Source organism: Planococcus citri, chromosome 4 (assembly GCF_950023065.1).
Source record: "Planococcus citri chromosome 4, ihPlaCitr1.1, whole genome shotgun sequence".
Lineage (NCBI taxonomy): Eukaryota > Metazoa > Arthropoda > Insecta > Hemiptera > Pseudococcidae > Planococcus > Planococcus citri.
In genome coordinates, this window is record NC_088680.1 from 52,940,345 (window position 1) to 52,958,238 (window position 17,894).

General features: G+C 32.9%; 1 protein-coding gene across 2 annotated transcripts in view; it reads left to right on the forward strand.

The window, feature by feature from the left end:
• Positions 1-2,649: 2,649 nt before the first annotated feature.
• The window catches only part of LOC135843109 (dual 3',5'-cyclic-AMP and -GMP phosphodiesterase 11A-like), a 205,903-nt gene continuing 190,658 nt past the window's right edge, over positions 2,650-17,894 (forward strand). For both annotated transcript variants that reach the window (XM_065360858.1, XM_065360857.1), the window contains exon 1: positions 2,650-2,763. The gene's annotated coding sequence lies outside the window, so the exon portion shown is untranslated. The remainder of the gene's footprint in view (positions 2,764-17,894) is intronic.

The following is a 17,894-nucleotide window of genomic DNA, read 5'->3' on the forward strand; positions in this document are numbered from 1 at the left end:
AACGTGCAGTCGTGCAAACGTGCAGTCGTGCAAACGTGCAGTCGTGCAAACGTGCAGTCGTGCAAACGTGCAGTCGTGCAAACGTGCAGTCGTGCAAACGTGCAGTCGTGCAAACGTGCAGTCGTGCAAACGTGCAGTCGTGCAAACGTGCAGTCGTGCAAACGTGCAGTCGTGCAAACGTGCAGTCTTGCAAACGTGCAGACGTGCAAACGTGCAGACGTGCAAACGTGCAGTCGTGCAAACGTGCAGTCGTGCAAACGTGCAGTCGTGCAAACGTGCAGTCGTGCAAACGTGCAGTCGTGCAAACGTGCAGTCGTGCAAACGTGCAGTCGTGCAAACGTGCAGTCGTGCAAACGTGCAGTCGTGCAAACGTGCAGTCGTGCAAACGTGCAGTCTTGCAAACGTGCAGACATGCAAACGTGCAGACATGCAGACGTGCAGACCTGCAGACGTGCGTGCAGACGTGGGTGCAAACTTGCAGATGTGGGTGCAAACTTGCAGATGTGCGTGCAAACGTGCATACTTGCGTGAAAACGTGCAGACGTGCAAACGATCAGGCATGAAGCACAACGTAGCGCGTGTAGCGCGCCGTTTTACAGTGCTTCCCTCACTCTGCCCGCCTATAAACGAAGCGCTTTTGTGCTCATATGTCATATGCAGGTGCGGAGTAGTGCAGCTGTACTATTACATGCTGAAAAATATTTTTGAAGGTGAAGATTAGTGAAGATGCCAGTCTCCTGTATATATTCTTGGGAGCCGGAATACTGTAGAATGACTATTCATAGTTACATATATAAATTTATGTATAAATTTGTGTCACGCTGAACTCGAAAGCTCTGAACTTCAAGTCGAAACTTATGATGGCAAAATATTGCTATGATACTGAAATGGAAAAATTTTTAATTTGGTCAAAATCGATTCAGCTGTTTACGAGATATGAACGTAAACGTTACGGATAAGCTGAAATGGGTAAGCCGCCCTTATATCTCGCAAACGGCTCACCCCCAATAAACAGATGGGGTGGTTAGAGTGTGTAGGTTGCAGATCGGTGCGCCGGAGGTCGGGAGATCGAATCCCGCATGATGCATGAGGCATAACTTTTTAGTCAATTTTTTTTTTAATATTACCTACTTAAATAATTTTTTTGCAATCAAAAATCAAAATTGTTTCAAAATTTCGAGTATTAGCATCGCAAATTAATAGTTATTTTTGGTGAATGGTAATTTTTTTCAAAACAAAACGTAGAATTTTTGACAAATTTCCACTAACTTTTGATAATTTTTTTTCTGGTAAATTAATATTATTTGTAATTTTTGTATTGTAATACCTACCTTGTAATTTTTGGTAAAAAAAACATCCAACTTTTGGTAGATTACTGGTAACTTTTGATAAGTTTTTAAAAATAAATTACTGGTAGTTTTATTTGGTAATTTTTTTGGTGAATTACTAGTAATTTTTGGTAAAGAAAATTTTTAATTAGTAAATTATTACTTATTTTTGGTGAATTACTGGTCATTTTTGGTAAAAAACGTACAACTTTAGCAAATTACTGGTAATTTTTGATAATTTTTTTGATTTATGAATTACTGGTATTTTTAGGTAAAGTACCAGTAGTCATTGGTAAATTACCAATAGTTTTTAGTAAATTACCGGTAATTTTTTGTAAATTACAAAAAGTAAATTACTGGTAATTTTTGGTAAATTACCGACAGTTTTTGGTAAATTATCGGTAGTTTTTGGTAGATTGTCAGTAGTTTTTAGTAAATTGTCGGTAATTATTAGTAAATTATCAAACGTTTTTGGTAAATTACTGGTAATTTTTGGTAAATCAACAGTAATTTTTGGTAAATCACCGGTAATTTTTGGTAAATTGTCGGTAATTTTTAGTAAATTATCAAATGTAAATTACCGTAATTTTTGGTAAATTACCTGGTAAAATCAGTTTGATAGAGAAAAGTTGGTTGATCTTGCGCGCTGCGCAAGATTTTATTTCTAACTACTTTTTTTGTGTTAATTTGAAGAAACACGTCCATCCAGAAAGCGACTTTGAAAATAAGTAGGTATAAATACCTATACTTTTATACCACTCAAAGGACTAATGAATTTGAAATTTCCCATCATCACGAGTAATTTCCTCCATTCAACGTTCAAATACCGCCGAGAAAGCCACTATCAGAAAATTTTTTACGAGAGTTTAAATTGAACTCATCCTCCTTTCGTTAGCGTTTATTGAAACGTTGATACCCTTTCAGAGAACCATAAGCCACTTAAATTATTAAGCCCAGCTAAACTTGTTACATCGAAGTAGGTAGTATTCGATATCTATACAGTATTCATTGGCCGTCTGTCTATAGGCTTACCTAATGAAACGGCTCCGGTGTGCTTCCTGTTAAAACGTCGTAGTATTACAACTGTGTTCCGGGGGTAATAAAACATGATCAAAGGTAGGTTGACTTGAGACTACACAGTACGTATAAAATCAGTCGATCCTTTGAATAAGCCATAAATATACCTATACATATGTAAATGGAGGACTTTAGCGGGTTTTTGTATTGAAATGTGTGCCTGTGTAGTATAGGAATTTAGGAAAGTTCAGGTTCGCGGTGTGATACGATAGATGAGTAGGTACACTACGCAGGCGTTCTGGCACCGTCTACGGTTCGAGCAAGTCGTTATCAGTACGATTTATCGTAACGTTTCGAGTACTATTTTACGGTCAGTAAATCGCCTGAACGTATCGTGTTATGCAACATTTTCAACGCGGTGAGTATTTTTGAAAATTTTACTTACGTGTTTTTATTTGCCTTTTGTGTACTTCTCTTCGTTGCTTGTATTTTTATTTTAAGGTTATAGAGAACGTCCGGCTATATTTTTTTCTCAATAATTCTAATCGTTTTAAATTTTTATGTATCTATTTTTATGATAATTTTTCGATAAAATTTCAAACTGGGAGGAAAAAATTTTGTCGTGAAATTGGTCGTTGTCGGCGGCTCTGTTCGGCCGGATGAATTTTATTAGCGTCTCGTTTCAATTCATTGTGTACTAACTTGTTGATTTGCTAAGACTTCGTGACGTAAAAGTTCTTATGAAATGCTTTTGCATCTGGAGTAGAATCTCATATGAATTTTAATAATTTTTTTCAACCTAATTTTTTCATTAAAATAGTGGAAAATTATCACATGTGTTTCATACCTATTGCTGATTCAATAATATTATCTAATCGTATAAATTCTTGATGACTCATTTCCGCACATTCGTCATTTTTAGATAACGAAAAATTCTCTCTCGGTCAATTTTTTCAAAAAAATTTACTGAATCCTGCTTTGATAAAATAAAGCTAATTATTTTTCAACTTGTTTCAAAATATGACACCTTTATTGTCTATAATCCTATACGTATTCCCTACAGCATCCACAAATGGCCTTTTTTAATCATTCTACGTAATTAAAGCGCGTCTATGTGAAGTTTTTTTTTTATCGGTCGATAGTATTTTTCCATGTTCGTTCGTTATACTTAATTAATATGCTATATTGATCGTCGTCATCTTTGATAGGGTACATATAATCGTCAATAGACTTATTTGAAAAAAAAAATCATATACTTTTACGTCGGTGTCGTTATATAGAGTGAACCAACGTAATATACGATATTCGATGTATCGCCTTTAACCATAGCAAATCCATCACGAGACCAATTTTTTGATTCATCTTAACATTTTTTGTGTAAAAAAAAAAATGGCTAGTTTTGAAACGCTGAGAAGATTTTTCGTTCGTAATGTGAGTACATTTTGTTTTTCCAATCTACTGGTATTCGACGAGGAATCGTCCCATGTAAGTCATATTTCTTACATCGAACGATCTCGATTTGGGTTTTTTAAGTGGCTGGACTCGGAATTTCCACTTTTTAAATAGAACTCAGCCCTATAGTTTGACAAATATATCGAGTAACATTCGTCTTACGCGTTTTCTTTTTTCACTTCACGAGTGACGAAGACGAGACAATTCTTGGTAGTAGGAATATCATTTTTATATGTAACTTACACATACACATCTTCCTTAATGGATGTTATTCGTGCGAGTGTTTTTTTCTCTCTCATGATGGTGAAAAAAAAAACATTCTTGAAATGTTTCTGAGATACATGTAATGCTTTATGACTAACAAGACTCCTTTGAGTCTCTGAGTTTAAAAAATATGACGATTTTTGCATTTTAAATTACGTATTCATTTTGGTATACGGAGTGATTCAGAGGTCGCGTGGTTCCTTGCGCGAAGCAAGTATGCAATATATCATTCATTCATTCGTTTGTATTTATATAGCACACCAAGCACCATGATGGAGGGTAGGGGTACTATGTGGTTGAAAATGTAATAAATTAAACCACCACGATGTACCTATATTAAAACGAGTGTCGAGTAAGCGACCTAGAAAAAGCCTCTTTCATAAATAATGTTGGCAACGAATTCATATGTACTGATCTGATGACTGCATGTGGAATGCAGTTTATTTCTTTGACCTTCGAGCTGTCACAGTGGTGATGTATTTCAGTAGAATTTTCAGTCGATTTGATGGGGAAGTAGTTTTGAAGAAGAAAGTTGAAAGTTTATTACCCTTAAGTCGGATGCCAAGGAACATGAACAGGTTCCGTGGGCTGCGGCTGTAGCTTGATTTAAAGGAATTCTATTGTTAGGTTTAAAAATAGGAGAATTTTTTCCTCAACTTTTTTATTCGAGATTCACGAGTGATCGAAATTTTTTATTTTTAATTAACTCACTCGAAATATTGCTATTGTAAAAATGAAATGAAAATGAATTAAAATACTCACTCACTTTTGCTCTGCATTTGACGAGTCTTCGAAGCATAGAAAGGCCCTGTTTTTAGATACAGACGACTGAAATTGGTAGACATTTAAATTGGGGTTTTGTTCATTAATTCTTTTGGCATCCAAATTAGGTAGATATTGTATTATCCTTCGCCAGAAGAATCGTCCTAAATAAAGTAAATGTCATCGATGAACTCTTTATAAAATATTTGTTCGTGTTTTGATAAACTTTTGGTACCTTACGAGTATAGCTCTGATGATATTTTCTGACTTACTTTGAAATTTGAAACTGAAATAATTACACATTAAATAAAAAACTAAAATTTAAACAAAGATTTAGTGGTCCTGTTCAACTTTCGAGGTAATGGATGTGTTTTTTACTTCATCTGAATGTACCTACTCATATGAAAACTCTTCAATTTTGCAAGTACATACATACATTCAAGTAAGAATTGAAATGGCCAAGGGTGGAAGACTAAATTTATGAATTATGTATTTCTTATAAGAATTCTTTTTTAATCAAAAAATTTTTTTTTCAATTTCTTTTTGAAAAAAAATTAAATAAAGAAAAAATGTATATTTTAATGCCTGTCGTGCCTCTGGCTTTTATAGCAGTGAAAGCAAGTTAATGGAAATAAAATTTAGTTTCAACTTTTTGTAAAATATGCATTTAAATTTTGCAGTTTAAAAAAAACTTTTTCGAGCCTTTCTTTCAACCCTTTTCAAAATTATTTTTATTTTTTTTATAAGATGAATTCTTCATTTCTTAAAGAAATATTGTATGTATTGAAAAATTGTATTTAAAAAAATGAAGACCACACAGAAAGAACCAAACAAGTCAACAATTTTCAAAAATGAGTTCAATGGTCAAAATAAATTCACACTGAGAAGTAGGTAAAAAAATGCAGTCCAAGTAGATTTTGAAAAATTTGATTTTTGTAATAAAAATGGCCTTTAAAAAATAGATGAGGGGGGAGAAAAGAGCCGAGACCAAATCTGAGGTGAAATTATGAATGTGAAAATTTTTCATTATGTCATCTGATAATCGATTTTCATTGAATTCACGTTGTTGCAAAACATTAATTTTTCGAGTTTTTGCTCAATTTTTTCACGAAAAGAGTGACTTTTCAACTCGTAAGATGCGTATCTTTTCATTTTTTTTTCTATTATACCTCGTGTTGTGATTGTGAGATGTTGTGTGATATATTTCCAGTCATTATTTTTCTGAAATTCAAATTCAATAGGTAGAAAATTTGAGCATTTTGATACTTTAAAACGACGTGACACAAAAGTTTAAAAAATTGACTTGTCTGGTTCTTTCCGTACGTATGTACTTTTTAAATATAAAAACCTGATTGTTCAGTATTTCATTTTTATTTTTTTAACCCAAGATTTTAAAAATCTCTAAAATGCTTCCAATTTTTGAACGTTTCAGTATTGCTTCAATAAATGAAAGGACTTCCTTTCTACACCCATCCCCTCCTGCGGCGCTATACCATCAAAAGCTAAACGTAGTCCAGGGCAAGTGTAATTTTTTGTCCCCTCTAAAATCCTCCTGAAAGAATGAGAATTTCTGAAATAGAGGATCACAGTTTGTAACTTGTGAGTTTTTGAACAAATTTTTAATTTTTTTTCATTTTAATATTCCTACTTACTTATCTAAAAATCGAAATTTTTGCGGTAGCTAATTTCAAGTATTTTAGGTTCTTCAGAGAAACCGAATCGTAGGGAAATTTTCACCTTTGTCCCTTCTTTTTTTCTAGAGCGAACTTTTTTAATAACCTAGCTCTTTTGGAGGTGAGAAATTATGAAAAAATTGATTATCTAGATAAGTGGAGTTCTGCGCCAGAAGGGGTCATTCTTTCTGATGGTTACTTACGTTAAACTCGCGTTCGGTCAAAAAAACAGTGTGAATCATTTTTTGGTGCATTCATCTCATTTTGTGGATAATTAACAACATTTTTTCAGAATTTTTTATTTCGAAAAAGGACCTTTAAAAATGTCAAATATATTTTTTTCACGATTTTTCCCACTCTTAAATAAGTAGGTACACCATCAACCTTAATCATAATAAAATATGATGCGCACATTTGAAATAAAAGATGTATTTACACGAATACAATATAATAATTAAAATATGTACATTAATTCAAACGAAAATAAAATTGCCATAATGCGAATGGAAAACGTAATAAATTCAAACAGAAATCGGATATTCGAATAGAAAATTAGAAAAGTCATCGGAGGTTTTTTGTTGACTTTATGATCTCAATAATACTACGAATTACGAGTAATTACCACAAAATAATCGAATACAAACAATGAGGCGAATTTTACATTATTTTCAACACTTTCCCTAATTTGAGAATTATCAAGTAATAATCTAAATTCTAAAACTACTCAAAAATCTAACATGATGAACGATAATCATGTTTCCTCAAATTCGGTTGATGTTAAAAATGCTTCGATAGCGGTGATGAACTCGGATAAGCAACTCGACAGCTACCTGGATCCACAAATCACCGCGTCAGCATTTTCGAATAGGTACGCCAGTTGTCGAGTGAAACGGACTCAGACATCCGGCAAATTCAGCAAAGCTGGAACGTTGGAGCTGTCTTTGAATTACGTGATGTAGACAGCTGACGTTTTCGGTGGTAGGATTTTCCAGAGAGATTTTGACATGTCTCTGGCGATGCAACAGCAGCTTGTTTGCTGCTAATCAATGATCGAATGGAAATATCAGACTTATCAATGTCTGATGACTTTCCCGGAGATCTAGAACGCAAATCCAAAGCGTTGTTAGCGGCTATGGAACGGATCGCGGTGTCCATTGGGTCTTTCGAATTAAAATGATTTTGGCTTCGAACAGCTTCCCCATACAATTTCAGTGAAGCTTCTATTTCAGCCGTGAAAATCTCAATCTCAACGCAATTAGCGTGATCATTGACATCTTGAGATTTCAAACGATTTTTATCGCGTGAATTTCTTCATCTAGACAGAAGCTCAGTTTCTTCTAGATCATCGTTGATAATATCGTTAGCGTCATTGAATTCGTCATTCTTGAGCAAAGAACTATTCGATGATTTCGGTGAACTTTTCGGAGTTGATTTGGTAGAAGATTTTGGCGTAACAGGCGATGACTTCAACGTAGAAGGTGCACTTTTCTTCTCATCACTTATTTCGGTATAGGTATCGTTATCAATCGGATCTAGCAAATCTCGATTGATCGGTAGGGTAACTTGTTGGTCTCAATCTCGAAGTTTCTCGTTGAAGGTGACTTCTTTCGAAATGACAATGTCATATTTTGCTGGTATGTAAACTCGATATTGCTTGTCACCATCGTATCCGACGAGGTAACCTTCAAGTACTTTTTTATCCAGGTTTCGACAAGACTGGATCGTAACGTTGATGTAACATTTTGAACTAACAATTCAAAGATGTTTTATTTGCGGTGGTATACCAAACCACATCTCGTAAGGAGTTGAACCATTGATCGATGATTTGCCTACTTGATTCAGCAAATACGAAGCGGTGGTAACAAGTTCAGCCCAGATTTCAACCGGATATGTAATCTCTGGATTAGAATATTTCAATGTTCTCGCCATCTCGACGATCGCACTGCTACCGTCAATTTTTCCAAATTGGAAAATATTTAGTAGGTATAGGTATGGGAGTAAAGCCTCCTCCTTAAGGAAATTTTTAAATCATGGATAGGTCCTGATTTCTATATTTAATATCTACAGATCCTTACAAGACGAAAACAGTCGCTAATTATGCTCCTTCCTTCAATTTTTTCTCATGAAATTCTACTCAACAACAGAATCACCTCAATCACCTCGTAAAAAAAAATTTACCCACACTATCGCAAATAACACCTATTAAATTAAACGGTACCAAATTCCAAGCCTGTTTTCCTCCTTTTTTCATTTTACAGCCGTTGATCGCATTTCGAACCAATTTTCCTCATAAAATTATTTTCGCATTTAGCCGACTCGACTCCTCATAAACAAGTCCCAATAAACAAGTCGAAAGCGTTGTTCGTCAAAACACATGGGCTAAAGCTAAATTGTTCCTCTCTCTACAACGACGACGATGTAGATGTATTAAATTTATCGAACCTCGTACCGAAAATTACAAACAACAACAACATCGTCAACCACCATCACCATCACCATCACCGCAAATGAACTATACTACGTTAAAGCACACGACAACGATACGAGGAGAATTCCTGCGTACTGTTTCCACGAAAAACATTTTTCGCCGAAATGCCATCAAGTTGTATACGATGAAAGGTGGATGAAAACAAAAAACTCATTTGGAAATTCCTCATCGAACGTGATACCTTTTTTATTCAGGCTATAGTTTCAAGTGCAGAGGGAAAAAACCGAGTATATGATGGTCAAAAATAGCAAACATTGTTACAAAGTTGACGAGACAAAAAACTCAACTTTATATAAAAAGCGATAAAAAAAGCTCAATGCAGGGTATACCGTAAATCGTGGCGAAGATTTTTTTCAAGGTTAATCGAGGAAAACATCTAAACTGATTTGTTTTTCGTCTTCGATATATTACTTTATATATACGAGAACCTCATGTGGATTGGGAATGAGAATGGAATAGTACACAATACACATACGTATGTACGATACAGAGCGAGCGATACAGAAATAATAGTTATTTATATATCGTTAAAATCGTGACGCTTTCACGTCGTAATATTTGTTTATTTCTTTTGGCGAGATGGTACCTACGTATTTGTTTGATGGAAAGAGAGAGATTGAAATCGAGGTGGTAATTTTTTATCGATATGTCGAACTGTAAATTTGATGAAATGTGCTCTAACCGAGATGCTGAACGAAGCCAACGAAGGTTTTATACGCGTGTTAATTGTTTCCGGCTCGTGGTGTTCAATATTTGTTATTTTGCGAGTGTAGGTTGAGGGTTTTTTTTACCCTGATTTTTTCCCCGAGTAATTTGAAATGACGTTTGTCCTTTTATCATTGGCATTTGCCAATCCCCGTGTGTCTGCCTGTGTGTTCTACAATGAGAAGTAAATTCCATTTAAATTGTATTCCATTTCTACGTCGCACATTACCACATCGAATTGCGCGTAATTCGTTCACCTACGTACCAATTTATTGACGATTTAAACCTGTGCATACCTATAGGTGCATTTAAACGAGCACTGCAATATTTTTTTAATTGAATTCGATTCGATGGAATTAAATTCGAGTACGTAGTCGACAAACGAACGGTAAATTTTACACTTATATCGATTCTGCAGAAGCAAATTACCAGATGGAAATTGCTGTAGAGCTTTATGCTGTATGTTTTCTATGTTCCTCGAATAATAACGTATGTAGGTAGTATGAATATCGAGTGCTTCACCATCATACGTCAAATAATTTAACCCACATTTTTATACCTACGTAACTTTTGAGAAAAAAAAATCTACTTCGTAGCACTTTCACACTAAATAAACCTTTTTTCTAGTTGAATGGAAATGGGAACACTATTCATAACGATTTTAAAAAATTCGTACAACCATTGCACGACGACCGCGACCGCATCGCGGTAAGAAAAACGAGCACTTTTTCCTTAATAATTCAAAATTTTATTGTTATTATCGTATCTTACGCGCCATTTATTCCCCATTCCGCGTGCAGAATACTCAGCAAAAAATACGAATACGTGAAATTTTATTCAATCGACGCGGTACAATTTGAAAAAAAAGATAATTGAAAATGATCGTGATGTCGAGAAAGTAATTGCGTACCAAGTTTAATGTTACGGTACGGTGGGTAGGTACTTGTTGTAGATGAAGATTAAATCGGGGGTTTTAACGATGGTCATTTTTGTTTAATTTTTATCCATTTATTGGTATTGGTAAAAGTTTATGGGGATTGAAGAGATGAAAGTTTTTTAATCGATTTGAGCAATGAGTAAATGAAATGTTAATGCATCTATCCTACTCATTTGTGAGAGCAATTTCCACCGTTCGTTTTATTGTTTAATAGACGATTGAAGTAGAAGGAAGAAAACAAGGAAGTTATTCGATGTACTTTTCGTGAAAAGGAAAATTCTTCGATGTCTTTCTCTTTCCTATAACTTATCTTTAGAATTTGTGCGAATTTGAATGAGCAAAGTTCCGGAAATAAGGAAATAAACATTTTTTATTAACCTGTTGACGTTTTCAGATAAAAAAATACTTTGAAAAGTAATTCAAGTATTGGAAATGTTCGGTTTGAAAATTTTCATTCGAGTGCCTGCCTGTTTAAAATTTTCAAAAAATAAAAAATAAAACTCTCACTTGTCAACAATTTAAATTTCAGTATGGGAAAAATAAAATGTAGAAATTTCAAACTTCGAACTTCCAAATCCCTTATTTATTTCAAAAATTGAAAAAAATACCGTTTTTAATTTTGGAAGGCTTCATTGTTTCTCTATAATTAGGCACATATTTTTTAATTTATTCTGAAATTAGTAGGCACCTATTGTATAATTTTATTTGAAACATTCACAAATTTTTTCTTGAGGAAAAAATGAACCTCACAAAAAAATTTTAGCTCGCGAAAATGTGAAAAACCGCTCATTATGAGGTTTGAATTTTTCAAAATGACATAAGTATCATTCGTGAGGTACCTCTACCTGCCTAGTAGTATGAAGTCATACTTCAAATTCATGAAAAAAGATTTTTGAAAAAAGCACCGAAAAATTTTTCTGGAAAAAATGTTAAAATCCTCAAGTTAAACAATCTCTTTATTATTTATGAATTTTTGAAAATCAAAAATTGTTCTACATCAAAAAGGTCTAACATAAGGTACCAACTTTCAAAAATTTTCAAATCTGATGCTTTACAACTGGTTTGGTGTAAATTTTTAGTAAAAAAGTAGATTTCAAAACTTTGAGGGGGGGGGTTGCCTATTGAAATGGTGACAGCAAATTTTCAAAACTTAGTTAATTGAAAAAATCAACTTGGATGATTGGAAATTTGATTTGGAAAATTTTTGTAATCTTTTTCTAAGAATCCAAATTTTAGGGATCTCAAAGACGAATTATAGGAAATTTCCTTTTCAACAATTGAAGAAAGTTGTGAAAAACAATAGGTAGGTAAAGGAGAAAAATTATGCCAGGTGACTTTTTTATTTGTAAAAATATTTTTCGGGACAGTTTCTTAATTTTTTTTTGAATTTGAACAATTTTTGAAACTTGAATCAAAAATAAAAGACGGTTGAATTTTTTGATTGATGGCATCAAAATTATTATTCTCAAAATTGTAACCTTCAATGCCCATATTTTCATATACACTGTTTTTTTTCAGTCCAAGTTTGATGCAATGAAAAAATTGGCGCTGACTCGAAAAAAAACCAAATTGAATCCAGAAAAATTTTCGAAAAAATTGATATGAGTAGATGAATTAATTTGATTTTTTGAATTTGTATGTTAAAGTTGATTTTTTCGACTTTTCGAAATATTATAGGTACCTTCTACTTACCTACCTCAATATTTTGTAAATTTTTGTAACTTTTAAACTACATATTTATGCCACATTATTTTAGTTTTTTTCAACGTTCTTTTGGTTGAAAAATGTATCTATAATTATTTATTTTTCGAATGGGTACCAATTAAAATTTTGCTACGTCAGAGGTGGTTGTTTTTTAAAAAATGCTTTATCCACTTTCAAGAAAAAAATTTCATCTCTTCAGTATTATGATTTCTCAATGCATCCAAATTATTTTTAGAAATTCACAGGGGGCGGTAAAGGTTCCACTTTTTCATCATTAAAGCTTTTCTGATCAAAACGGAGCAAATTCAAGAATTAGGAAGTGAAAGTGTTAGCATTTCACTTTTTTGATGTTCATTGTTTTTTGAGGGGCCCAAGTTCTACTTTTTAAAATTATTTTATTAAATGAAAATTTTCAGATAAAAATGGATTAAATTTTAAGAATTCAAATATGAAACTGTAAAAGCTTGATTTTCTTGATTTTTTCGATTTTTTGAGAGCTGTGGAGGGGGTTAGTGTTCCATGGGATGATTTACTTATTTTTACCTACATTTTCACAGAAGTATTTTTCATAAAAACTTACAACTTTAGAATGATGAGATCTAAAAAAAAAGGTGCATATACAATTTAAATTAAGTCCACTAAAATCCATATTCTAGGTAGTTATGAGTTTATTTTTTTCAAGACGTAGGAACTAAACTGAGCTGTTGGAACTAAAAAATTTTCCATTTTGAAAATTGTACCAACCCAACTCACTGATTTCTTCATATTTTTCAAAAATTGGTGTATCTGACTAGCACCAAATTATTTTTCACCGAAGAAACTGAAAATTTCATTGCGTGGTCTTCTCATCCGAAGTAACAACTTCAGTTCAGGGAGATGGATGGGAGCAAAAAAATTGAAAAAAAAGTTCTATTTTCCAAATATGTACATTTGATATTGGTTTCGGTGCCTTTCATTAACATTAATTCAAATTAATGTAAGCCTACTCAATTATGATACATCTTGTACACATGAAAGGATTATGCATAAACTGTTACAATACTAAGAATATCTTTCAATGTCATCAGTCTGCAATAAGATATGGCTGTTTACACAGAGCACAGTTGCTTATTGTATTCTCTACTAGGTAAATCAGTTGGAATGTTGAATTTCTCCACAATAATATTCGTACCATTGTACGTGAAGCGATTCAGAGAGATATGTACCTACCTACTACCTACCTATATCATTCTACTGAGTAAATTTCAACCTACGCCTGCCTAGTGGATGGTATCATTTTCGGGTTGAAATTTAATTTTCCATACGATTGTTAACACACTTTTATGATACGAGATGTTTCTGTATTTCTACGTATAGTCGTACACTGCTGAAAGTCGATCTTGAGGAAATTATGGGCCTGGTATTATAATACTTACAGAGATACATTAATTCATGTTTAGATATGATTTTTATGCGAAGATATTCTAACACAAATATTTGCCAATTTACCGCGACGACGTAGATTCAAGGACCGATATTTTCAAAGGCCGTTGTATCGAATCGTTTGCAGCCGAATGCCGAAATAACCGAGACAATTTTCACGTGTTCGAGCGTTGATGCGTAGGATGGTTGAGAATTTAGTGTCGTCTGCGGTAACGATTTTCAACTTGGGAGCGTATTATAACTAATAGATTAGCCACAAGGGGGAAAAGAGAAAAGACTAAAAGTAGGTATAACACCTTCGAAAAAAAAGCTAAAAATTCAGTTAATAATTTATAACGTATGTACATGTTATCTGCGAATTGTAACCGTTGCGATGACAATATAACTTTCGTGCTGTGTTTTTGCCACATGTATCTAGATAGGTAACCTTAGACCTATATCTATTGAAAATTTGATGTTTGTCGAAAAGGTTTCGGTTATATGTAGTCAGACGCGATGTGATTGATAAGATTGATAATCCTTTCGTCCCAATTCGTGAAAAAGACGTTTTACCATATAACACATGTTATGCAAATATACGCCTTATGTGAACCTTTTCCATCATCGGATTTCCCAACACGTTTCAATACGTCGTAAAGATCGGAAATATTCTGAAATGACAACGACAAGATGGCATATCGCAGCACAGCTTGCACTCCTCATCGCAAGCTGCGTTTGCCTTTGTCGACATAATAAAACCACAAAATCGTATGTATATTTTTGTTTAACCATCAATCACACTGCAAATGTGTGACGAAATGTTGAGTATAAGTTTCGTATTTGTTTCTTCTTTATAATTATTGTACCTACCTACTTATATGACCCATTCGTTTCGTGATTTTTATCGTACTAAATCAAGAAGCTTGGGGTCGTTTGATGAATTTCATTTTATGGGACTTATTTATTAGTACAGGTAAATCAAAATGGAATCAGAAATATAGGAACGTATTTTATTCGCAGTAGAGATGTCCAATATCGAGAAACGTTCTTTTCTTCTCAGAATCCAAAATTACTATTCGTGAGAAGAAAGTTCAAAAGATATTCATTTCAAAAGAAGTTATTCCTGCTTACCTAAGTAGGTACGTACAAATACAAAAAGGAATGCCGTTTTGATTCCAGAATAACTCAGTCTCAAAATCTTAAAACAGGGTGTGGATGTTTTCACAATAAAAGAGGATGATTTCTCTTATAACATGTTCTGTTCTGGTACCTATCAATGCACAAATATATTTTAACATCTCCCCTCCACCATTATTACCTACTCTAAAAGTATAACTTTTGAAATGGAAAATCGACAGAATAAGTTGAAGTAGGCATTTATCAATATAATATCAAAAATACTCTCAAATCAAGTCCCAAAAGTGAGCTTTCCGATCAAAAGTACATTACGATCAAAAATTTATTAATTGAACCCAAAAAATCAATTTATTCGGGATTTCTAACCCTACTTATGATCAACCATATTATTCAAAATGAGAAATTGATTTTAATTTTTGAAATAAATTCCGAATCAAAAAATGGATCACGATTGAAAAATGAAAATTGATGAATCGATCCCAAAAATCGATTCATTTGCGATTTTTGACTTCATACGATGAGATATGCTCGTACTGAAAAATAAATATCAGCTTTGAAAATACACTTTTGAATCAATAATTTGATCACAATCGATAATCGATTAATCAAATCCTAAAATCGATTTATTTGCAATTTTTAATTCCACATAGGTACTTCCTAATTAATTATGTTGGAATTAAAAATCAATTTTAGAGACTTTCGGGTAGAAAATTTATCATAATCAAAAATCGATTGCCTAATCAAGTCCCAAAAATTGATTCATATTTTCGATTTTTAATCTCAAAAGATCGAATGTGTTGAAACTGAAAAATTTGGACTTAAACGCAGACTTCCGAATCACAAATTGATCATGGTCAAACGTCGATTAATTGAATCACAAGAATCGATTAATCGAATCACAAAAATCGATTAATCAAATCACAAAAATCCATTAATTGAATCACGAAAATCGATCAATCAAATCTCGAAAGTCGAGTAATTGAATCACAAAAATCGATTAATCGAATCACAAAACCCAATTTATTTGTAATATAATTATGATCTCTCATGATGGAACAGCCTAATATGATTAAACTGAAATCAAAAGTCGATTTCGATCGAAAATCGATTAATCGAATTGCAGGAAATCGACTTATCTGCAATTTTTAATTCCATGACCAATAAACTTCAAACTTGAAAATTTAGCATTTAGCAGCTTAAACATGGACTTTCGGATCGAAAATTGATCATGGTCGAAAATCGATTAATCGAATCACAAAAATCGATTTATTTTCGATTTTCGATCTCTTCTGATGAAATATAGGATTGAACTGACAAATCAATTCAAGTCTCAAAAATAGACTTCCAGTTCTGAATCAAAAATCGATTTATTTGCAATTATTTTTAATTCCATGATCAGTCATGTTTGAAATGAAAAATCAATTTTTTGAGACTTCTGAACCAAAAATTGATTCATTGCGATTTTTGATCTTGTATGATGTAGGGCAGAAGAACATATTCTTTGGCATATTTTTTTCTGTGCTATTAGGTAGAGAATATCCAACACATCTTTGCGAATCAAGAGATTTCGAGTCGAATAAGCCAATGTTATTTGGCATATTTTAGCATATTTTGACCATAAATGCACGTTTTAGCATATTTTTACCTGTTTTAGCGCATATTTCAGCATATTTAATCAATTTTTACAGTTTTTCCCTCTTTTTGGGGAATATTTTCAAAAAATTTCAAAATTTCACTTCTTTGTATATTTTTGAACACAAACTTTTTTGGGTGGATTTTTTTGTAATCTTTTGTAATTTTTTGAACACACATTTTTTTGAATGTAAAATGTCAACACTGCATAAAAAACTGCCTCAAAATATAAGATTTATCACTTTATCAAAATTATTATTGTTACCTTCGAATTCACTTTGTTTTTCCCTGTAAAATGATACCCATATTGTGTAGGAAATGATGGGAATATTTTGGCATATTTTGACTTTTTAGGGAATTTTTTGGCATATTTTTGACAAAATTAGCGCATAAAATATGCGCATATTTTCAGTTTTTTTGAGCATATATTCTTCTGCCCTAATTTGATGAGATATGCTCAAAATGAAAAATATACACATATTTTGAACCTCAAAAATATATTTTCAGCTATAAAAACTCGATTATGATCAAAATTTGATGAATTTAATCACAAAAAATCGATTCATTTGGGATTTATGATCTCGTATGGTCGAATATGTTTGAACTGAAAAATCATTTCGGTTTCAAAAAAAAACTTTGATACGAATATTGTTTATGATCAAAAATCTACTGATTGAAGGTTAAAAATCGATTCATTTTATTATAAGTAGATCATGTTTGAAATCATCATTCAATTTTGTTTCGTTTCATTTTTGTTTTTGCTCGATCAGATCGTCAATTTTTATATGTGATAGATAAGATTTTTTTGATCACTTCCAAAGAATTTCACAAGAGATACTTACGCTTACGCATAAAAAACCACCACAACTCTTCCTCTTCTTTCATCTTTTGTCTGCTTCAAAAAGCTAACCTTTTGAACAGTATTCTTCTATCCTGACCTACACACCATTTTATAAAACAGAAAGTAGGTATAGCTTCGCAGAAAATACCTAAATGTTAATCGTGAAAATGTTCGTAAGCCGACAGAAGGACCTATTTCCCTACATTTAAACATATCTCGAATGTATTATACCTTTATTTGGTTGTTTACACTTTAAGCAGAATATAAAGGTCGTAGTAGTCTGAAAGTGGTTTGCCATAAGTATGTCGTAGTCTGTATCGGTATCATCTCTCCACCGCCATCTTTTTTCCAGCCAACTGCGCGTAAACTTTTGCACGAATGTGGAAATACCTTCGAGATTTGTCCTATCAGCAGTTTAAACGTTTTATAACTACTACCGGCGCGCCGTCAAAATATACGGAAAATACTTCGAATATTCCATTATGCTTGTATTTTGCCAGCGAGATGAACACGTCAGCATTATTCATTCGTTACATTAGGTAAAATAGTATGT